The sequence below is a fragment of the Fukomys damarensis genome, unplaced genomic scaffold (assembly GCF_012274545.1).
Source record: "Fukomys damarensis isolate Sample0158 unplaced genomic scaffold, DMR_v1.0_HiC HiC_scaffold_33, whole genome shotgun sequence".
NCBI lineage: Eukaryota > Metazoa > Chordata > Mammalia > Rodentia > Bathyergidae > Fukomys > Fukomys damarensis.
Window position 1 is genome coordinate 47596573 of NW_022900945.1, and position 19703 is coordinate 47616275.

The window sequence follows — 19703 nt, forward strand, 5'->3', positions numbered from 1 at the left end:
ATATATATATCAAGATTTACTAGATAGGCTTACAAGATCAGAAGCAAGAGAGTTTACAATAGCTGTCTGCACTTTGAAGAGCAAGAGGATCCAGTACCTGCTCAGTCCATGAAGCTGAAAACTGCAGAACAAGAGGGATCCAGGATGCAGCATCAGTTCAAGACATCTACTAAGCTCCCTGAAAGAGTCTGTGAGAAAGGCTGAGTCTGTGTTGAAAAGTAGGAGTCTGTGCTGGAAGAATGAAGACAATGAAGTCTGATATCCACAGGTGATGGCAATAGCAAAAGATACACCTGCTCGAGCAAAATGGATCTTTTCAAAAGTGTGTCAACTTCTTCCTTCTTTTCCTTTGATTCCATCTAGGATTTAAGCCCACTGGATATTGGCACTCACAAGCGGGGTGGCCCTTCCTCTTTCAGTTTGGTGCCCCACATGCTAGTCATCTCTGCAAATACCCCACAGATAGTTCAAAATTATATTCTACTGATGTGCTAGGTGTCTCTTAATTCAGCCAAGTTGACATGTCATGGTCACACATACACTAGGGAAGAGAAAAACAATTGAGATCTCTGCCATCAAAATGTGAAACACAACTGGAGAGTTTTCCTTCACCCTGAGGTAGAACAGTGAATGTTTACTGCCAGTGTTGCCAGCCAAAAGCAAATTGCTTCTGGTAGTCCTTATGGATACATGTGGAGAAAGGGGCACTAGTAGAATAACAGCATACCAGGTACTAGGAGATGTGTTAACCTGCCAAAGGAAGTAAACCGTGTCTTCTATAGCGGCTGCACTTGGAGTCACCATTTTCTCGAGTTTATAACAATCCATCTCATTCTCTTTACCAGGGTAACTGCACATTGGAGAAAAGAAAGTCGTCAGATATTTCAAGGATTACTAGACACTAGTTCTGACATTGATTACAGGAAATCCAAAAGAAGTAGGGAATTATAGAGGTCAGGTAATCCACAGAATTTTAGCCCAAGTCTGGTGGGTCCCTGAACCTGTGCTGTGATCATTTCCCCTGTCCCAGAATGAATAGTTGGAATACATATATATACTTAGCAATTGTCAGAATTCCTACAATGGCTCCCTAACCTGTGGAGTGAAGGCTGCTCTGATGGGCAAGGCCAAATGAAAGCCATTAGAGCTGTGAATACTTAGAAAAATAGAAAAGAAAAGCCACAATGTATCATCCATAAGGGGATTACAGAAATTAGTGTCACCATCAAGGATTTGAAAAATATTCCCACCACATCCCCATTTAACTCTACTAAATGGTCTACCAGAAGAAAGATGGAGAATGAGGTTAAAGTGTCCTTGGGGAGGGATGGGAGAAACATTAGCAATATAATTTTTTGGTAGTATATGAGGGGTCATCCATGAGGGGATGTGGCCTCCTCCTCTTTTAGGGGCTCTGGGTCTATGAACTGGCTCAAGTCTGAGAACTGGTAGAGGGGCCATGATTCTATCATTTTATGATTCAAGGTTGATTTTTATCTATACGATTTGAAAGTTTTCTTGTTTAGCAAATGAAGTAATAGTTTAGTAGATTTTCTATCTACTTTACTTCTAGGACCATAAGATTATTTAGCCAACACCATAGGTCTACATAAGTCAGACTATTCTGATTATTGCCTTCCCTCTGCTCTCCATTATGTTAAGTATGCCCATAGTGCCTTTGCTAGGTGAGTGCTGCCCCTTATGTACTGCCACTTGGGGGCCAAATATATCGATGCCACTTACATTTCCCAGTCGAGTGAATGTGGTTGTCATTGTAAAGGCAAGCACAGAAACGCAGTGATAGAGTTTTCAAAAAAATCTGTGTTGGCTGAGGATTTAGCTCAGTGACACTGGTGCCTGCCTTGCAAGCACAAGGTCACAAGATTGTGAGTTCAATTCCGGGTACAAAAAAAAGCTGATGTTCTCCACACAGATCTGCCTGTGAAAGGTTCATCGTGTGAACCATCCCAACATGGGGGAGTAGGTTTCATGTGGAAAATCCACTCTAGCATGCCAGTCTCCATAAACCTTTTGAGCCCTTCATCAACAGCAAACCAGGGGTTATTAGGCATCACCAGCTCATTCATAGTGGGCCACCTCTTGATTCATATTTCAGTCAACCAACTATATTATTAGCACCTTTTAAAATTCCTGAGTTATAAAATAAAATGTAAAATCTCTGCTTATTGGACTCATGTCAAGAAATTCAGCAGATCCAGTTTTATGTTCCTTTCTCCATTATCTCACATTATTAAAATCCATTCCCATATATGTTCCCCAAATCTTTTGTTTGTATTAATTAAAGAACTCACAGTAAACCTTGATCCTGGGTCACACTGGATACCTCACATTTCGGGGGCCTACTGAAAGTTCAGTCTGTCTATACAGTAGGTCTAAAGGCAAAAAAGAGTTGGTGAAGTCCTGAGGAGAATCAGCATTATCTTTCTTAGAAACTTTCTCAGGAGAGGACAGTACTGTTTCCTCAGGCAATGAAAGATTAGTTCTGTCAGGCAGAGGTGGAGAAGCCAAAACCATAAAGGATGAGGGTGGGGATGCTGCTGCCACTAAAAGTGCTAAGGTCACTTCTTCTGACAAAGTAAACACATCAGAATTTAAACATTATTGTACCTAGCCTCATCATGATCTTCATACAGTCTTCATCCAAATTTACAGGGTTCTAGTCTTGTCCAGTCAGTGCCTTCGCTGTGGGTACCCTTTGAGGCTGAGAGTTAAACTTTCATCTTAATTCAGTCAATCACATGATGAGAGCTTGTGCTTGTTTGTTTGTTTTGAAAAATTCAGCCCTATGACTATAAGAGAGAAGATTGTCCTTCAGGGTGCACTTACAAGGCTTTAAGTTATTTATGCACATCTGCAGCTGGGAATTTGAATCCCCAAGCTCATTCTTTGCCTTTATTATTTTGTCCAGAAATGCTAGGAGAAAACCAGCCAATGTCTTTGTATTCCTTGGTTTTCCAAAAATATCAAATTCCTTACCTCTTACAAGTGTTGAATTATGAGTGTCAAATACATTTACTTCATATATCTCTTTGAACCATTTATATAATAGACTATCAGTGCTTTCTATACTATCAGAAAGAAATGCATTAGCAATTTTAATTTAAATCAAATGAGAGAACTGCATTAGTCAGCTGTCCTGTCACAGTGACACCTATACAATACCTTCAATTTAAAGGAGGGGAGGTTTATTTTGACTCACAGTTTCAGTGGGTTCAGTGCATCATTGGCTGGCTGCAAGGCGGAAATGGCATGGTGCAAGGACCTGACCAATAAAAGCTCGTATCATGGCAGGAAAGAAGCAGAGAAAGAAGGAAGGGGCTGGGGACAAGAATACAACCCTCCATATTATGCCTTCAGTTACCCACCTCCAAACAGGTCCCACTTCCTAGCAGTATATTTTTATCTACTAAACTCATCAATGAATGAATCCTCTGATGAGTATATCACCTCCTTGATCCGGTAATCTTCCAAATACATGAGAGTTTGTGGGAGGGAATTTTAGATCCAAACCATAGCTAGAGCCAACTTCAGAAACCACAAAACCAACTAAAGGGCTTCATCCTTAACCTTTGTTATATTGAAAACCATTTATGGTACCAAAATCTATATTAGCTGGGGTTCTTCAGAGGAATACATCTGATAGAATGCATAAATAATAAGAGGGGATTTATTAGATTGGATTTCATGATCAGAAGCTGAATATTCCTACAAAGGCCATTTTTAGGCCAGAGAGCTAGGGAAATCAGCTGTTCAGTCCAAGAAGCCAGAAGCCTCAGAAAAAAACCAATAATGTAGTCCCGGTGTGTGGTGGAGGGTCTGAAAGACCTCCTGAAGAGTTGCTGGAGCAATTCCGCATTCAGAGGATGAGAATCTGAGCCTCATCTTTGTGGGAGATGGCAGCAGCAAAACATCCACCCATGCATGAGGAGAGGAGAGTATGTCTGGGTTTAAACTTTCCCCTTTGCTTTTATTCCATCTGGTCCCCAACCTTAAACAGTGCCACCCACATTTAGGGTGTGCCTTTTCCAGTTTTATCTGGTTGCCTCATGTGGAAATGCCCTCACAGACACACCCAAAAGTCCTTTATCAAATTATTAAATATTTCTTAATCCAGTCGAGTTGACAATCAAGATTAACTATCGTAGGCTTCTTACTTTACCCTGTAACAACATCTTATACCTGCCTTTTCAAAGGCATGATCACACTTACAATTGATTATTTGTCCATTTATCATCTTCCCTCCGGAATAGTAACTTCATGAGGGTAGAAATGATATTGGTCTTATTCGATACTGTATCTTCATACTAGCACCCAATAAATGTTTGTTGAATTAAAGGGGGAAAAAGTCACAGTGGCTTTGTACACAGAGGGTCATCAGCATAGTTTCAAGTTGCGGATTATGATAACCCCTGCCATGACTGTTCCCTAGAATGGCAAAAAAGTAGTAGCAATAGTTCTCTAAATGTTTTGTAGAATTCAGCAGTAAAGTCATCAGAACCTGGCCTTTTCTTTGTTGGTAAATTTTAAATTACATTTTCAATTTCACTGATTATAATTGGGATGTTTAGAATTTTTATATCTCCTTTATTCAACTTTGTTAATTCATATGTATCTAGAAATATGTCCATTTCTTCTATATTTCCCATTTTACTAGAAATCTTTATTAGGTTTTTGAAGTAGGTATCGATGATCCTCTGGATTTCTCCTGGATCTGTTCTGATTTCATCTTTTTCATTCCCAATTGCATGGATATGAGTCTTTTCTTTCCTTTTGATTAATAAGGTTGACTAAGGATTTGTCAGTTTTATTTATTCTTTCAAAAAAACAACTCTGATTTGTTGATTTTTGGTATCACTCTCTTAGTCTCCATTGCATTGATTTTTGCTCTGATCTTTATAATTTCCTCCTTTGTACGAACTTTTGGCTTGTCTTGCTCTTCTTTTTCTAGAAGCTTAAGATTCAGAATTAGGTTGTTTATTTGAGCTTGTTCTGTTTTTCTAGTATGGGCATTCACTGATATAAATTTCCCTCATAGAACTACTTTCATTGTGTCCCATAGATTCCTGTGTGTTGTATTGGCATTATCATCAAATGTAAAAACTGTCTACTTTCTTCTTTAATTTCCTCTGTGACCATTGGTTGTTCAGGAGAGTGTTGTTCAATTTCCATGTGTTTGTGAAGTTCTTGCAGTTTCTTTTGCTATTGATCTCCAGTGTAATTGCACTATGGTCTGATAATATACATGATAACTTCAACTTCTTTTCATTTACTTAAACATGTTCTATGAGCTAGCATGTGGTCTGTTTTGGAGAATGACCCATGTGCAGCCAAAAAGAATGTATATTATGATTTTGTGGGGTGGAAAACTGTGTAGAGGTCTATTAAGTCCATTTGTTCAAAAGCTTGGTTGAGTTCTGATATTTTGTTGTTGATTTTTTTGTCTAGCTGATCTGTCTATTTGTGACAGTGGGGTATTGAGGTCCACCACTACAATTGTATTAGTGCTTATTTGGTTTTTCATGTCCCTTAATATTTCTTTTGTATAGTTAGGGGCATTAGTATTTGGTACATAAATATTTATAATTATCTTCTCTTCCTCTTGGATTGTTCCCTTTACAAGGATGTAGAGACTTTCTTTGTCTCTCTTAATTCATTTTGGTTTGAAATTTACTTTGTCTACAAATAAGATAGCTACCCCTGCTTTTTTCTGGGTTCCTGTCGCATGGAGAACTGTTTTCCATCCTTTTATTTTCAGTCTATGAGTTTCTTTGAACTAGGTGTGTTTCTTGTATACAGCATATTGTTGGATTTTGCTTCTTTCTCCATTCTACCAGTCTATTTCTTTTGATTGGTGAATTGAGGCCATTAACATTGATGGTTATAACTGATATGTATTAACACCATCATCATGTTATTTTCCTGTTGTTGGCTCTTTTTAATTTTTCCCCCTCTCTCTTTAATTTCTTGCCTTGCTTGCTGAATTTGCTCTTTTGGGCCTCATGGAGTTGTGATCTTCATTCTCTTTTTCTAGAATATTATTTAGAATTGTTGAAGTGCTAGTTTGGTATTCACGAAGTTTCTCAGGTGTTCTTTGTCATGGAAGTATCTTATTTCCCTATCCCTAAGTTACTCTGGTGTGAAAAACTATAATAGTACACAAGATCCTAATGAGATAATTAATAATGTGAAATAGGAAGAAAAGGCTAAAGGTGTAGGGAAAGTGGGAAGGGTAGGGCAAAGGGAATAAGGGAAAAGAAAAAAAATATGAGAAAATGAAAAAGTGGAAATAAAGTGTTTGCAAATGGGGAGGGGAGGAAGGGGTGAAGGGAGGGCAGGGACAAGGGGAAAAAATGAGAACCAAGACCTGTCATGTAAAGGTACAAGACCCCAATAATGAATGCAACTGTACTGTATACCTAAAATGTATCAATAAACTCAATAAAAAGAAAAAAATCTTGAAAGATAGTTTTGGAGGATACATCAGTCTAGGTTGGAGGTTGTTTTCTTTTAGGGCATGAAATATTTCACTCAAGATTCTCCTTGACTTGAGGGTTTGGGTTGAAAAGTCTGCTGTGATTCTGATGGGCTTTACTTTGAATGTGATTTGTTTCTTTTTTCTAATTGCTTGTAGTATTTCATTCTTCTGTTTGGTTTCTGGGATCTTGATTATATGAGTCTAGGTATAGATATTTTTGTGATCATGGCTATTTCGAGACCTATAAGCCTCACTTATATGTATGTCAAATTCTTTTGCTCTGTCTGGGAAGTTTTCTGTCATTAATTCTGTGAACAGTTTTTTTTATGTCACTTGTACTTCCTCCTACTTTTTCATGGACTCCTACCAGTCTTATATTATTATTTGCATCATCTAGGAGCTATTGGATTGATTTCTCATGATCCCTTACTTTTTTTTAAGAGATTCCTCTTTTCATGGTAATGACCACCATCCTATCTTTTATATCGATATCCTGTCTTCAGATTGTCTTAGTCTGTTATGTATACTTTCAACAGAGTTTTTAATCTCCTTAATATCTGTTCTGTTTCATGGATTCCATTTCTTTCCTACGTTGGGCAATCATGGCTTCTATCATGGTTTTGAGCTCATGTATTTTTTTTTATCTATTTCTGTTTTAGAGTCTCTAATCATGTCTTTCATTTTGCTCATCATCTTTGCAGTTATCTCAGAAATTATTTCTGTTTTGAATTTTTCTAGAGCCTCATTCATCTGTTTTGTTACTTGCTGTGCTATCAGTTCAGGATGTCCTGGTGGTTGATTATCAGACTTTTCCACCTCATTTCCTTCAGAATTTGCCTTTGATGAACTAGCAACCTTTGTGCTTGTGTCTTGCTTGAATGTCTTCTCATTTCTATTTTTGTTGTTGGTACTGTCCTTGGTTTAATTTCTGGGTTAATACTTCAATCTACTGTTATAGTTTGTCTTTAGGTTTTGAGTCTCTAATGACTCTGAGGCAATCTCATTTTCATTACCAGGAAGGACAACTGATTAAATCAATCACAACTCCTTAGCCCAAGAGATACAATCAGCAACACAATGGCATCAAGCACAATTTAGGAAAATGACAATTTGTGGTGGTTATTAATCTATCATTTTAACTGTGAATTAAATCAAAATCGAGCTCAGAACAATGGCCTTTATAACCCCTTATGCCTCTGTCATATGAATCCAGGTACCAGCCCAGCCAGGAGGCTAGAGGCACGTGTGGGGGTGTGGGTTGTGGGGGTGAGGGGGCTGCAGGTACCCATGTGTCTGCTTTTCTCACTGTTCCTCTGCTGAGACCCAGAGGGTGGGGCTGTGGACCCAAGCAAACTCCACACAGCTGCACCTCTAGTAACCCTTTCTTACGGGACTTTTTGATAACTTCTAGTTACAGCATCATTGCTCAGGGACAATTAGGAGATGGCAGTTGTACAAATAGTTCAGAACATGCCACTGGTACAGTAAGGGAGCTCGGAATATGCCACTGTGAAATAGAATTATTTTGATATGGAAGCAGTTTAGGAACAACAGACACACACATGCACAAAAGCACTTCCCCCCTTCTGCTATTTGCCTACAAAGCAGGGCACAAACTTCACTTTGTGAAACATTTCCCTTCTGTACACCAGAAAAGATAGGAAGGTTTACCTTTTAATCACTAAAGTCTGTGCAGAATTTGCAAGACAAAACTAAATTGATACTTATCTTTCATTAGTCTCACACATATTTACTTTAGAGTTGCCTCTAGCAACTCTAACCCCTTTCCTTCATCTTGCTACTTTTCCACAATATATTGTTGTTGTTGTTATTAAAATGATATATAAATCTCTAAGCCTGAGTAACTCTTTGGAGTTTTCATTTCCTTTCTGTTATGCATATGAAATAAATCTTTTCTCTTGTTAATCGATCTTCTGTCTTCAATTTTCAGGGCCACAGCCACCAAAACTGGGGGAATGGAGAAAGGCCTTTTCTCAAGTCATTTCTCAGGGCACCAGTTGAAGTGATGGATTTCAGGTTTTTCAACACGGATTTGGAAGAGCTTTTAGACACATCAGGGGTGGTTCTTCATGAAATGTGTGTTTTAAGATCCAACTCTTTCAGAAAACTTAAATATATGTTATTTATTAGCATTATGCTTTGTGCTATAGTCAAAAAGATTTCAATTTCTCAATTTGTCTTCACTTCCTCCTCACCTCGAGTCTTCTAGGCACTGAATAAAATGGGCTCTCTGAGCCCAAAGTATAGAACTCTGTCTGTAGCTGGATCACATGAAGTATGAACAGAGAGAGCTAAAATATGGTAATACTCGGACACATCAATAACTACCACAGATTGCTGTGTGCTAGGTCCACTTGATCTGTTCAAGGTATTTTTGTGTACTAATTTTACTTGATTTTGCCAGAAATTCTATCAGACAGACAGAGAAGGAGCAGAAACAGAAAGAAAAGGTATATTTTCAAACATCACCCTGCAAGGTTGTGGTGGAGCTCTCTATGGAAAGAAGCTCTCTGCTGGAAGAAAGCTAAGAAATAATCAGTTTTCACTCAACCCAGAAGGAGAGTGCCAACAGTCAGAGCTGTGCTCAGAAGGCAGAGGACAGTTTGCCCCAGGTGCCCAGGTGTTGGTGGGCTGAGTACAGGGAAGGTCTGGAATGAACTGGAAGGCAGGAGTTGGGAGACTCTTATACACTGTGACCGTTAGATTTCTTCCATTTGGGAATTTTTGATTTTAGATGTGTGCTGCCCTTCTGTTCTCTTGTGTTGCCTTCGGCTTCTCCCAGGTCTGCAGCTTCGGGGTTCCTTGAGGCTGGTCTGGACTGAATTCTCTTATATGCTGCTAGGGAAGCCTTCAACATGTTCTGTAGGGAGCTCGTGCCACCAAGAGTAGCCAGTACAGTGTCTCCTGTGCTCACTGCACAGCCCCTTCTGAGCTGTGGCTGCCTCTTCCAATCTATTGCCAAACCCCTTGGCCTGACTTCCTGATCAGGAAATCACACTTAGAGACAAAGAGAAAACTGATTTTTTTTTTTGGTCCAAGGGTAGAATTGGAACAGGTTCTGTCTCTGTGCATGAGAAGTCTTTGTAGAATCTCAAATTTACAACAGAGTGCATTAAAATGCAACTCTAGCAAATGACCTTCAATGGCAAGGAAAAAATGAGAACCCCTGTCTAAAAAAGAAGGTAGAGGTAAAAGTCATTGGACTATTTGCACACTCACAGGTTCAACACAGCACCAATGTGTATTCTGTTCTGTTCTTAAACTATTACAATTATTACCTTAAACTATTACTATTATTTCTATTGTCTATTTTTTTTTTCTGGCACTGTGGATTGAACTTGGGCCCTTGAGCTTTTGAAGCAAGTAGTAGCACCACTGAGCTAAATCCCCAGCCCATTTCTGTTGTCTATTACAAGAAAATTGCATCAGCCAGTTTTATGACTAAAACCTACAGACTTTTAATCATCTTTGGGGATATTCAAGAGACCAATGAAAGGCAGTCTCATGATAAAATGGATCTTATTTGAGGGAATTTAGGCTCTAATCAAAGAGCATGCTTAACATCCAATCAGATCATTAATTCCTGTCTCACAGAACTCTTCCCTGAGTGAGAACTTTACAGGTGCACCTACTATCTCTTAATTGGATAAAAACACTCTCCCACAGTTCTGTGATACCTCCCTCCACTTCCCTTACCTGATTAACTTTTACTTATTGTTCAGGCCTCAGTTTAGAACTACATCTAAGCTTTTCTTGACCCTGAAGAATTAATCAAATGTCCTTCTTATAACTTTACAGTGCAGTAGACATGTTCAGTTGAGCAACCATGTACCATGTGACCTGAGGGAGACGTCAGAGATTATATGTGGTGCAGTGCACAACCTGCACAACTGTATGTGGCTGCCCTTGGTACTCATGCATCCCTCACCCCAGTATACCTTCTACCCTTGAATGATAAATGCCCGTGTCCTATCTTTCTTCTCTACCAACTGGAAGTTTCATCAGGAAAAGGATACTAATGTAATCACTATGATTTTTCTAAGGCCTAAAACTGATTTTGTCATTTAGTAAACATTAGCTAAATTCTTGCTAAATTAACTTAAAACAATTTTTAAAAAATTATTAACCCCACAATATCTCAAACTAAATATTGTCACTGCTTCTTATTTTTTATTTTATTTTCTTCTACTTCTTTCTCTACTGCCTCCTGCTACCCATCAAACTTCTGGTCCTGGGCCCTGTATATGCCTGTTATTCTATCACAAAGCTGGGAAAATATTTTATGGTTGCATTTGTTACCTAGGGCTGCATTAATAATGTACTTTAAAGTGCATGATTTAAAATAATAGAAATTTATTGACTCATAATTCTGAAGGCTGGAAGTTCAAAACCAATGTGTTGGCAGAGCCATTCTCCTTCTAAAACAAGAAAGTGAGAGTCTTTGCCTCTTTTAGATTCTGTTTTATCCTGACCTCCTTTGACATTCCTTGGCTTGTAGATGAGTCACACACCAGTCTCTGCCTCTGTCATCACATAGCCATTTTATGGCTTGTGTCTAAATCCCCACCACCACCACTACCAAAGCTTCATTCTGTCATAGGCAGGGTTTTGTGGAAGTGGCTGGATCAGGAGTGTTTGATGCTGGGATCAAGGGTGTGTGATTACTAAATCAGTCCACTGAATGGCTTGGCATAGTTGTGGGTAGGATTAAAGTTGTCCCATCCTGGGTGTGAGTGCTATCCACCCTAAAGGTGGGTAGTCTGGATAAGATATAAGGGACAGAAAGAGGGTCATTGGCCACTTGTCACTTTCTGCTTGCTGCCATGCTGCCTTCGGCCTGCCATGAATTGTTTCACTTCTGTGATGCCCCTTTGCCATGACACCCACCATGCCTTGGAGCCAGCCAACTGTTAACTGAAACCTCTATAAACCATGAGCCAAATAAACCTTTCCTCTTAACTTGGGGTGTTGGGTATTTTATCTCAGCAATGAAAAAGTAACTAAGACAACCATCTTCTCCCTAGGTGTCTCTGTGTCTTCAAATAAGCATTTTCTTATAAGGACATCATCATACTGAGCCTGTACTAATATGAATTAATTTAACGACTAAATTTCAAAGATTCTATCTTCAAGTCATGTCACATTGACAAATAATAAAGGCTAGGATTTAAATATTTTGGGGAGGAGGAAAACAATTCACTTATAAAATGTTATAGACAGTGGTTCTTAAAATCTAGCATGTATTAGAATCACCTGGAAAGTTGGTTAACCTAGATTGCTGGGCCACACATCCAGGATTTCTGATTCAGGAGATCAAGAGGGATGGTGGGTATGCTAAGAGTCTGAATTTCTAATAAGTTCCAAAGCAGCGCACTTTGAAAACCATTAGTGTAGGACCTAGCAATAAAAATGCAGTGCATGGCATCGACAGCGTCAGCATCATCTGGTAGAAATGTAGACTCTCCTGGCCTGCACCTCAGACCTGCCAGAACCTGAATCCAAGCAGGTGATGTGGTACTCACTGAAGTCTGAGAAGCTCTGCTCCACCAGACTCACAGCCCCAGCATAAGCTGAATGTCAGCTAACCCCAGATGTAGGGCCAGTTTCTATAAAGCCAAGGGAATAGGCTCAGTCTTATCCATTTGGCCTTATCACAGAGGCCTCACATATCCTCAATTAGTATTAAACTCCCAGAAGAATCCAAGTCTGTCCTTTAGGGCCTAAGACATATGCCTAAACCTCTCCAAGCTTGGGAAATACAAGGAACTCGTGCACAAAGTTAAATTTTCAGACAAGCAGTTGAAGATCTGGCATATAGGCTACTGTTACGGCTTGTATCTAGATGTTCCTCCGAAGCCTATGTGCTCAAAGGTGATGCTTTGGGGAGGTGGCTGGATCCCTGTTGTGTGCTACTGGGATTGAAAGTTGTGGTACTAAATTAATTCACTGATTGGAATTAGCATAGTTCTTGGTGTGGCTGAATGAATTTACTGAAGACAGAAGCCCCTTTCTGGATGTGTGTGGCAAAACCCAAAAGGTTTGTATCTTGTTTGAGATCAAAGGGAAAGATAGGCTTGCTTTTGCTGCTGCTGCTGCTTTCCTGCCTTCTACCTTCCATGCCATGAACCATTTCTTGTCTGTGATGCCCCTCTGCCATGCTGCCCTGCTGATTATGAGCTCAAACTTCTACAAACTCTGAGCTGAAATAAACCTTTCTTCCTTTAACTTGTGGGTGTCAGGTAGACCAAATTAACTAAGACAAATTACTTTGATAAAAATATGACTTATTCTAAGAAACCAGTAAAATATCTATTTGGAGCTATGAGAGATTTGAAGGAATTATGAGACCCACCAGTGTTCAAAAGCACATATAAGAAAAGTGTCTTATGATTTTTTCCCCTGAACCCATGCCGATCTGCTGAATTATTTTTTATTTCCTATAAAGTAATATTATGGATAATTATTGTTTTGTGACTGTTTTAATTGGAGAAGCTGGCTTACATTGTTGTGATAAAGTTTGTACTTTAAAAGAGTGAAAGAATATAAAACCATATAGTTCCTATGAGCCACTCTGAATGCAATGAAAGATTGTGAAGTTCTACACAATAAAGTTCCCAGCAGTATTGTTTGCTTTGGTGAAAAATGTTTCCAGTAGCACCTATTATGGTTCCTAAGTAGAGCAAAGCCCTGACTGACCCCTTGACAAATGTAAAGGAATTCCAAAACGGCTGCAGTGACTCAAGCCAATTGCTCTTTACAAGGGTGGGCCCATAGCCCCCAGCTGCTAAGAATCTGAGCCTGTCAGAGTTATTCTTTTGTACTCATCGTCTACCCCTGAAAGATATACTCCCAAAGTCATTTCCCATTGTGAAAACTGACTTTACAAACAATGGAAGAGCCTTTGATCTGACAATAACATCACCCTAATATCTTCCTTTTATAGATGTGGAAAAGGAAAATTGTTACTGGATAGAGAGGCCTGGAGTCTTCACTCCAAGTCCTTGGTGTCCTGAATAAAAGAATTAGATGAGAAAAGGCAAAGAGGACACAGATTTATTGAAAGTGGAAAATAAAGTACACCCTTCAGGGCAAGAATGGGCCAGTGAAGATGGCTCACAGCAGCCCCCCAGGATAAGGGGAAAGGCATCATTAGTATCCAAAATACCTAGATTGGCTTCAACCTCATGTAAATATAGCATAGGACAATTGACCTATCAAAAAGTTCCCTTGCCTCTTGCAAGGTGTAGATGAAGGCTATTAGCAGTGCCTTTTGATTGGTGGTGCCTATGTAAATGGAAGATTGGGAATAGCATCTTCTGATTGCAAACAGTGCCAGATTCAAATGGAGGGTTAGGAATAGTGCTTTGCAGATTGGCCCATGAACAGTGCTCCAGAGTCATAAGCCTGGCATCATTTTTGAGTCCACTGTTCTGCACATGTCTTCCCTTTTTAGGAAATATCTTGCTCAACTGTTAGGCATGGATTTTTATGACCTTTGACATAAGGTCAAAGGCTGGTTGTCAGGTTTTCCCCACCTTTAATCTCCCACCTCAGAGACTCAACACGGCTCGCACAGTTAGCTTGCAGCACAACCAGGAGTAAATTTCATGTTAGTAGTCACTTCTCACTGTCCATACCACCTCTTTATCTTGTCATCCTCCTTGGGGGAAAAAAAAACTGACTTCAAGATTTATGATAGCTAACCTGACTCCATTTGTGCAAAGTCAAGTGATTCTGGGTGGTTTCCTTCCTCTTCCCAAGGACCCCTTGGGAGTCCCCTCAGTTAATGCACAACAGACAAATCACTGCATCCTGTGTGAGTCTGCAACTATGTTATCCTTACTACCTTGTAAACAGAAGACACCTGCACCTATGTGATATTTTGTTTTAACTAAACTGAGTTCCCAGACCCCCAGTAGTTTAGCAGAGTTCTGCCCCTGTGAAATTCAGCTCATCCTACCTGCTCCCTGAGCCCTCCCTAATAGAAGAACCTTTAAAAGGACCCTACAAAGTGCTTTTCCTTTGTCCAAAGTTTTTGGAGGCCTGAACCTGCTCTGAATTAGCCAGCTATGATAATAAAGGATTAATTCAGAGTGTGGCACATTTCTATAGTTCCAACTAACCTGGCCCTATAACAGATTAACCACAAACTATCTGCCACTATCAGCAATTTATACTTACATTCTTTGTTCCAAATCAGACATAGTATTGTTATGGAAGGAAATAGTAAGTGACACATATAGAAAGAGGCAGAATGGAAGTAAAATAATAAAAGATTTATTTTGTTGACCAAAGGTTGATCACACTCAAAGGCAGTGCCAGAGATGGACCCCCACAGGGTTACAGCTCCTTCTTTTATAGGGTTTTACAGCCATAGCCTCATTCAGATGGTTATTCTCTCAGTTCACATTACCAATATAGAAATCATGGTCACAAGACAGTTAACTTTAACCCAAATGTAACAATTCTTTGTAGTTAGGGAGTTTACCTTTTAAGAGTCCTCTAGCTATCTATTCTACACTTGATCTTAGCCAAAAGGCCTATCTGCTCTAGCCCAGGGAAAGGGGGTACTCAAGGTCAGAAAAGCAAAGTTAAACAATTGTTCTTTTCATCTTGACACTTTTACAATCAAATGGTTCACAAAACTTAGGAGCTTGGGGCCTCATTGTGCCCTGGTTATTTCAGGATGAGCCCAGCGTCTCACTCATTCTATGGTTAATGCCTCTGGTGTCTGTTAATTTTGAATTAAACAAAGCAGATTTTAGTTAGAAAAGCAGAAGTCATCCTACATTTTCCTAACATTTTGTAGGTTTTTGGTTGTTTACAAAAGTTTTCTCTATTAGTATTAGCCTAGAAGTTTGTTTCTAGGGCTGTATCAGGTGCAGGACACACCTACCACCCAAAAGTCATGGTAATGAATAGTGTCACCAGCTAGGGTGGATTCTTGCTTTAAGTGATAAGGAAAATTAAAACTAAGGAATAAATTTACAGGAAAAAGCTTAATTGGAAAGTAAGAGAGAAGTTAAAGCAGGATAAGAAGATAAGATCTGATCCACTCTGATGATCAGGATCAGACTGGCCCACCCACACACGACCAGTTTTATAAAGAACTATGTGGGCCGGGTTCTAGTCAGTCATTATCTCAGCTCTAATATTGTAGCTTCAGAGAGATCCTCTTTGCTTGACAGGCAGTTTCTTTCCCATGAAATGACTGTCTTTATGACTGCCGCAGTCATGGGAGGCTGTATTTTTCCAGGGACCCAGGTGACCACTAATTCAGGATAATGGCTGAAGACTTCTAGGTCTTTGTTCCAAGAGGGAGGGGGATGGGACTGGAGGCTGTACAGGCTGATGCTCAGATGTCCCTCTGAATCCTGAACATTACTCCAATTATTCTTACATTGAGAGGAAGAGGGGCAAGATAGGCAAGGTAGATTTAGGGCAGTAAACTTTGCTTTGCTAATGTATTTTAAATGATCGACATTGTTAGGGACCTGATACGCCATCACAGGCTGCATTTTCCTGGTGCTTCTTGTCTCTTAAAATGACCTCATGCCTTTATCTTTAGTCCCCCCACCCAAGGCCACAGTGTTCCAGAAAAGTTAAGCCTGTTTCTGCAGGACTGAACACATAAAAGGAAACCTGGCCTGTGATAGGTTAAAACTAGCCCACTCCCCATAAATAAACAATAGCCCAGCCCAAAACCAATTAAAGGACCTTCCTTTTTTTTTTTTTTTATTCAATTTATTGGTACATTCTAGGTAGACTGTACAGTTACATTCGTTACTGGGACCTTGTACCCTTACATGCCAGGTCTTCGTTCTCATTTTCCCCCCTTGTTCCCACCCTTTCTTTACCCCCTCCTCCCCTCCCCACCTTCAAACACTTTAATTCCATTTTCACATTTTCTCATTTTTTTTCCTTTTCCCTTATTCCCCCTTCCCTATCCTTCTCACTGTCTCTACACCTGTGGTCCTTTTCTTCCTGTTTGCTAATTGTCCCGTTAGGATCTTGAGTACTATTTTAGTTTTTCACTCTAGAGAAACTATTTGATATTTGCATATGTGTGACGTATTTATTTCACTTAGGAGTATATACTCAAAATATACCCATTTACCTATGAATGAATCTACTTTCTCATTCTTTATGGCTGAGTAGTATTCTATTTTATAGAAAAACCACATTTTCTTTATCCACTTTCCAACTGATGGGCAGAAGGGCTGTTTCCAAGTTTTAGCTATTACAAACTGTGCCGCTATAAACATGCGTGTGCATATATCACTGTGGTATGATTCTTTTAATTCTTTCGGAAAGATACCAAACAGAGGGATGGCTGGGTCAAATGGAACCTCTAATCCTAGTTCTTTGAGGTATCTCCATATTGACTTCCATAGTGGTTGCACCAGTCTGCACTCCCATCAACAATGGAGAAGGGTTCCTTTCTCCCCATAACCCCACCAACATTTGTTATTGTGTGATTTCTTGCTAGCAGCCATTCTATGTGGGGTGAGGTGAAATCTCAGTGTTGTTTTCATCTGCGTCTCTCAAATGACCAGTGATGTGGAGCATTTTTTCATATATTTCCTTGCTGCTTTTATTTCTTTGTCTGAGAAATGTCTGCTCATTTCAGATGCGCATTTTAGAATTGGGGCTTTATATTTGGGGGGGGCTGGTTGTTTTGAGTTCTTTATATATTTTACATAATAGTCCTTTCTCTGAAGAGCAGCTGGTAAAAAGTTTTTCCCACATTGCAGTTGTCTCTTAGTTCTGCTGATGGTTTCTTTTGCAGTGCAGAAGCTTTTTAATAAGATGAGATCCCACTTGTTGATTCTTTCTGCTAGTTCCTGTGCTACTGAGGATTTGTTCATAAAGCCTTTTCCTATGCCAATGTCTTCCAGAGTTCTGCCTAACTTATCTTCCATCAAGTTTAGTGTTTTTGTTTTTATATTTAGATCTTTAATCCACTTGGATTTTAATTTAGTGCATGGTGACAGAAAAGAGTCAGGTTGAGATCCAGTTTTTCCAACACCATTTATTAAAGAGGCTATCTTTCCTCCAGTGGGGACCGGCAGCTCCTTTGTCAAAGATGAGGTAGCTGAGTGCATCTGGAGTTGTTTTTGTGTCTTCCAATCTGTTCCACTGATCCTCAGGTCTGCTTCTTTGCCAGTACCATGCTGTTTTTATCACAGTGGCTTTGTAGTATAGTATCAAATTGGGAATTGTTATACCTACCCACTGTCATGTGTCTATTTCCTAGGATGGCTTTTGCTATTCTAGGTATCTCATGGTTCCAAATGAATTTTTGGATTCTTCGTTCTAGTTCTGTGAAGTATAGTGTTGGGATTTCAATTGATATTGCATTGAATCTGTATAGCAGTTTTGGTAGTATGGCCATTTTCACTATGTTGATTCTTCCTACCCAGGAGCAGGGGACATCTTTCCATTTTCTTATATCCTCCTTGATCTCTTTTTTCAGAGTGCTGTAGTTTTCAGTGTAGAGGTCTTTTGCTTCTTTTGTTAGATCAATTCCCAGACACTTCATTTTTTTGGGTGCTATTGTGAAAGAAATTGTTTCCCTAATTTCTTTCTCAGTGAGTCTGTTATTTGTGTACAAGAAGGCTATTGATTTTGGGGTGTTGACCTTGTATCCAGCTACTCTGCTAAAAGTGTCAATTAATTTGAGAAGTCTTTTGGTGGAGTTTTTTGGGTCTTCAATGTAGAGTATCATATCATTAGCAAATAATGATAGTTTAACTTCTTCCTTTCCTATCTTTATTGCTTTAATTTCTTTCTCTTATCTAATTGCTATGGCTAATGTTTCCAGAACTATATCAAAGAGGAGTGGTGATAGTGGGCATCCTTGTCTTGTTCCTGATTTTAACATGAAGGTTTTCAGTTTTGGCCATTCAATATGATGTTGGCTATTGGTTTTTCATAGATAGCCTTTATTAAACTGAGACATGGACCATTTATTCAAATTTTTTGCAGAGTTTTTCTCATGAATGGGTGTTGAATTTTGTCAAATGCTTTTTCTGCATCTATCGAGAGGATCATGTGGTTCTTTTCCTTGACTTTGTTAATATAGTGTATTACATTAATTGATTGATGTATGTTGAACCATCCTTGCATCCCTTGAATAAATCCAACTTGGTAGGGATGAATGATCTTCTTGATGAACCTCTGTATTCTGTTTGCTAGTATCTTATTGAGGATTTTTGCATCTATATTCATTAAGGAGATTGGCCTGTAGTTCTCTTTTTTAATTACATCTTTCCCAGGTTTGGGAATCTAAGTGATATTTGCTTCCAGGAATGAATTTGGAAGTATTGCTTCTCTTTCTATTTCAGTGAAAAGTCTGAAGAGTAATGGCAGTAGATCTTCTCCAAATATCTTGTAAAATTCAGCAGTGAATCCAACAGGACCTGGGCTTTTCTTTGTTGGTTAGTTTTTAATTACATTTTCAATTTCACTGATTGTGATTGGGGTGTTTAAAATGTTTTGATCTTCTTTGTTCAACTTTGATAATTCATAAGTATCCAGAAATCTGTCCATTTCTTCTGTGTTTTCCATTTTATTAGAGTACAGGTTGTCATAGTATGTATTAATGATCCTCTGGATTTCTGGGGGATCTGTTGTGACTTTGCCTTTTTCATTCCTGATTTCATGAATCTGAGCCTTTTCTTTCTTTTTTTTTTTTTATAAGGTTTGCTAAGGGCTTATCAATTTTATTTATTCTTTCAAAAAACCAACTCTTTGATCCATTTATTTTTTGTATCACTTTCTTAGTTTCCATTGCATTGATTTCTGCTCTAATCTTTATAATTTCCTCTCTTGTTCAAGCTTTGGGTTTTTCTTGCTCTTGTTCTTCTAGGAGTCTAAGAGTCATTGTTAGGTTGTTTATTTGAGCTTGCTCTGTTTTCCTAATGTGGGCATTCAGTGCTATGAATTTTCCACATAGAACTGCTTTCATTGTGTCCCATAGATTCCTGTATGTTGTATTGTCATTTTTGTTTATTTGTAAAAACTGTATGATTTCTTCTTTGACTTCCTCTGTGATCCATTGATTGTTCAGGAGAGTGTTGTTCAGTTTCCATGTGTTTGTGAAGTTCCTACGGTTTCTTATGCTATTGATCTCCAGCTTATTGCACTGTGATCTAATACTATACAGGGAATAACTTCAATTCTT

General features: G+C 39.0%; 1 long non-coding RNA gene across 4 annotated transcripts in view; it reads left to right on the top strand.

Annotated features, from left to right (window-relative positions):
• The window catches only part of LOC104866950, a 191582-nt gene that overhangs the window by 131783 nt on the left and 40096 nt on the right, over positions 1 to 19703 (top strand). The window contains exon 3 of one of the 4 annotated variants that reach the window (XR_781621.2): positions 8448 to 8573. The exons of the other annotated variants lie outside the window; for them this stretch is intronic. This is a non-coding gene — a long non-coding RNA (uncharacterized LOC104866950). Of the gene's footprint in view, positions 1 to 8447; positions 8574 to 19703 lie in introns of those variants that run through there. 4 annotated transcript variants of the gene reach the window in all.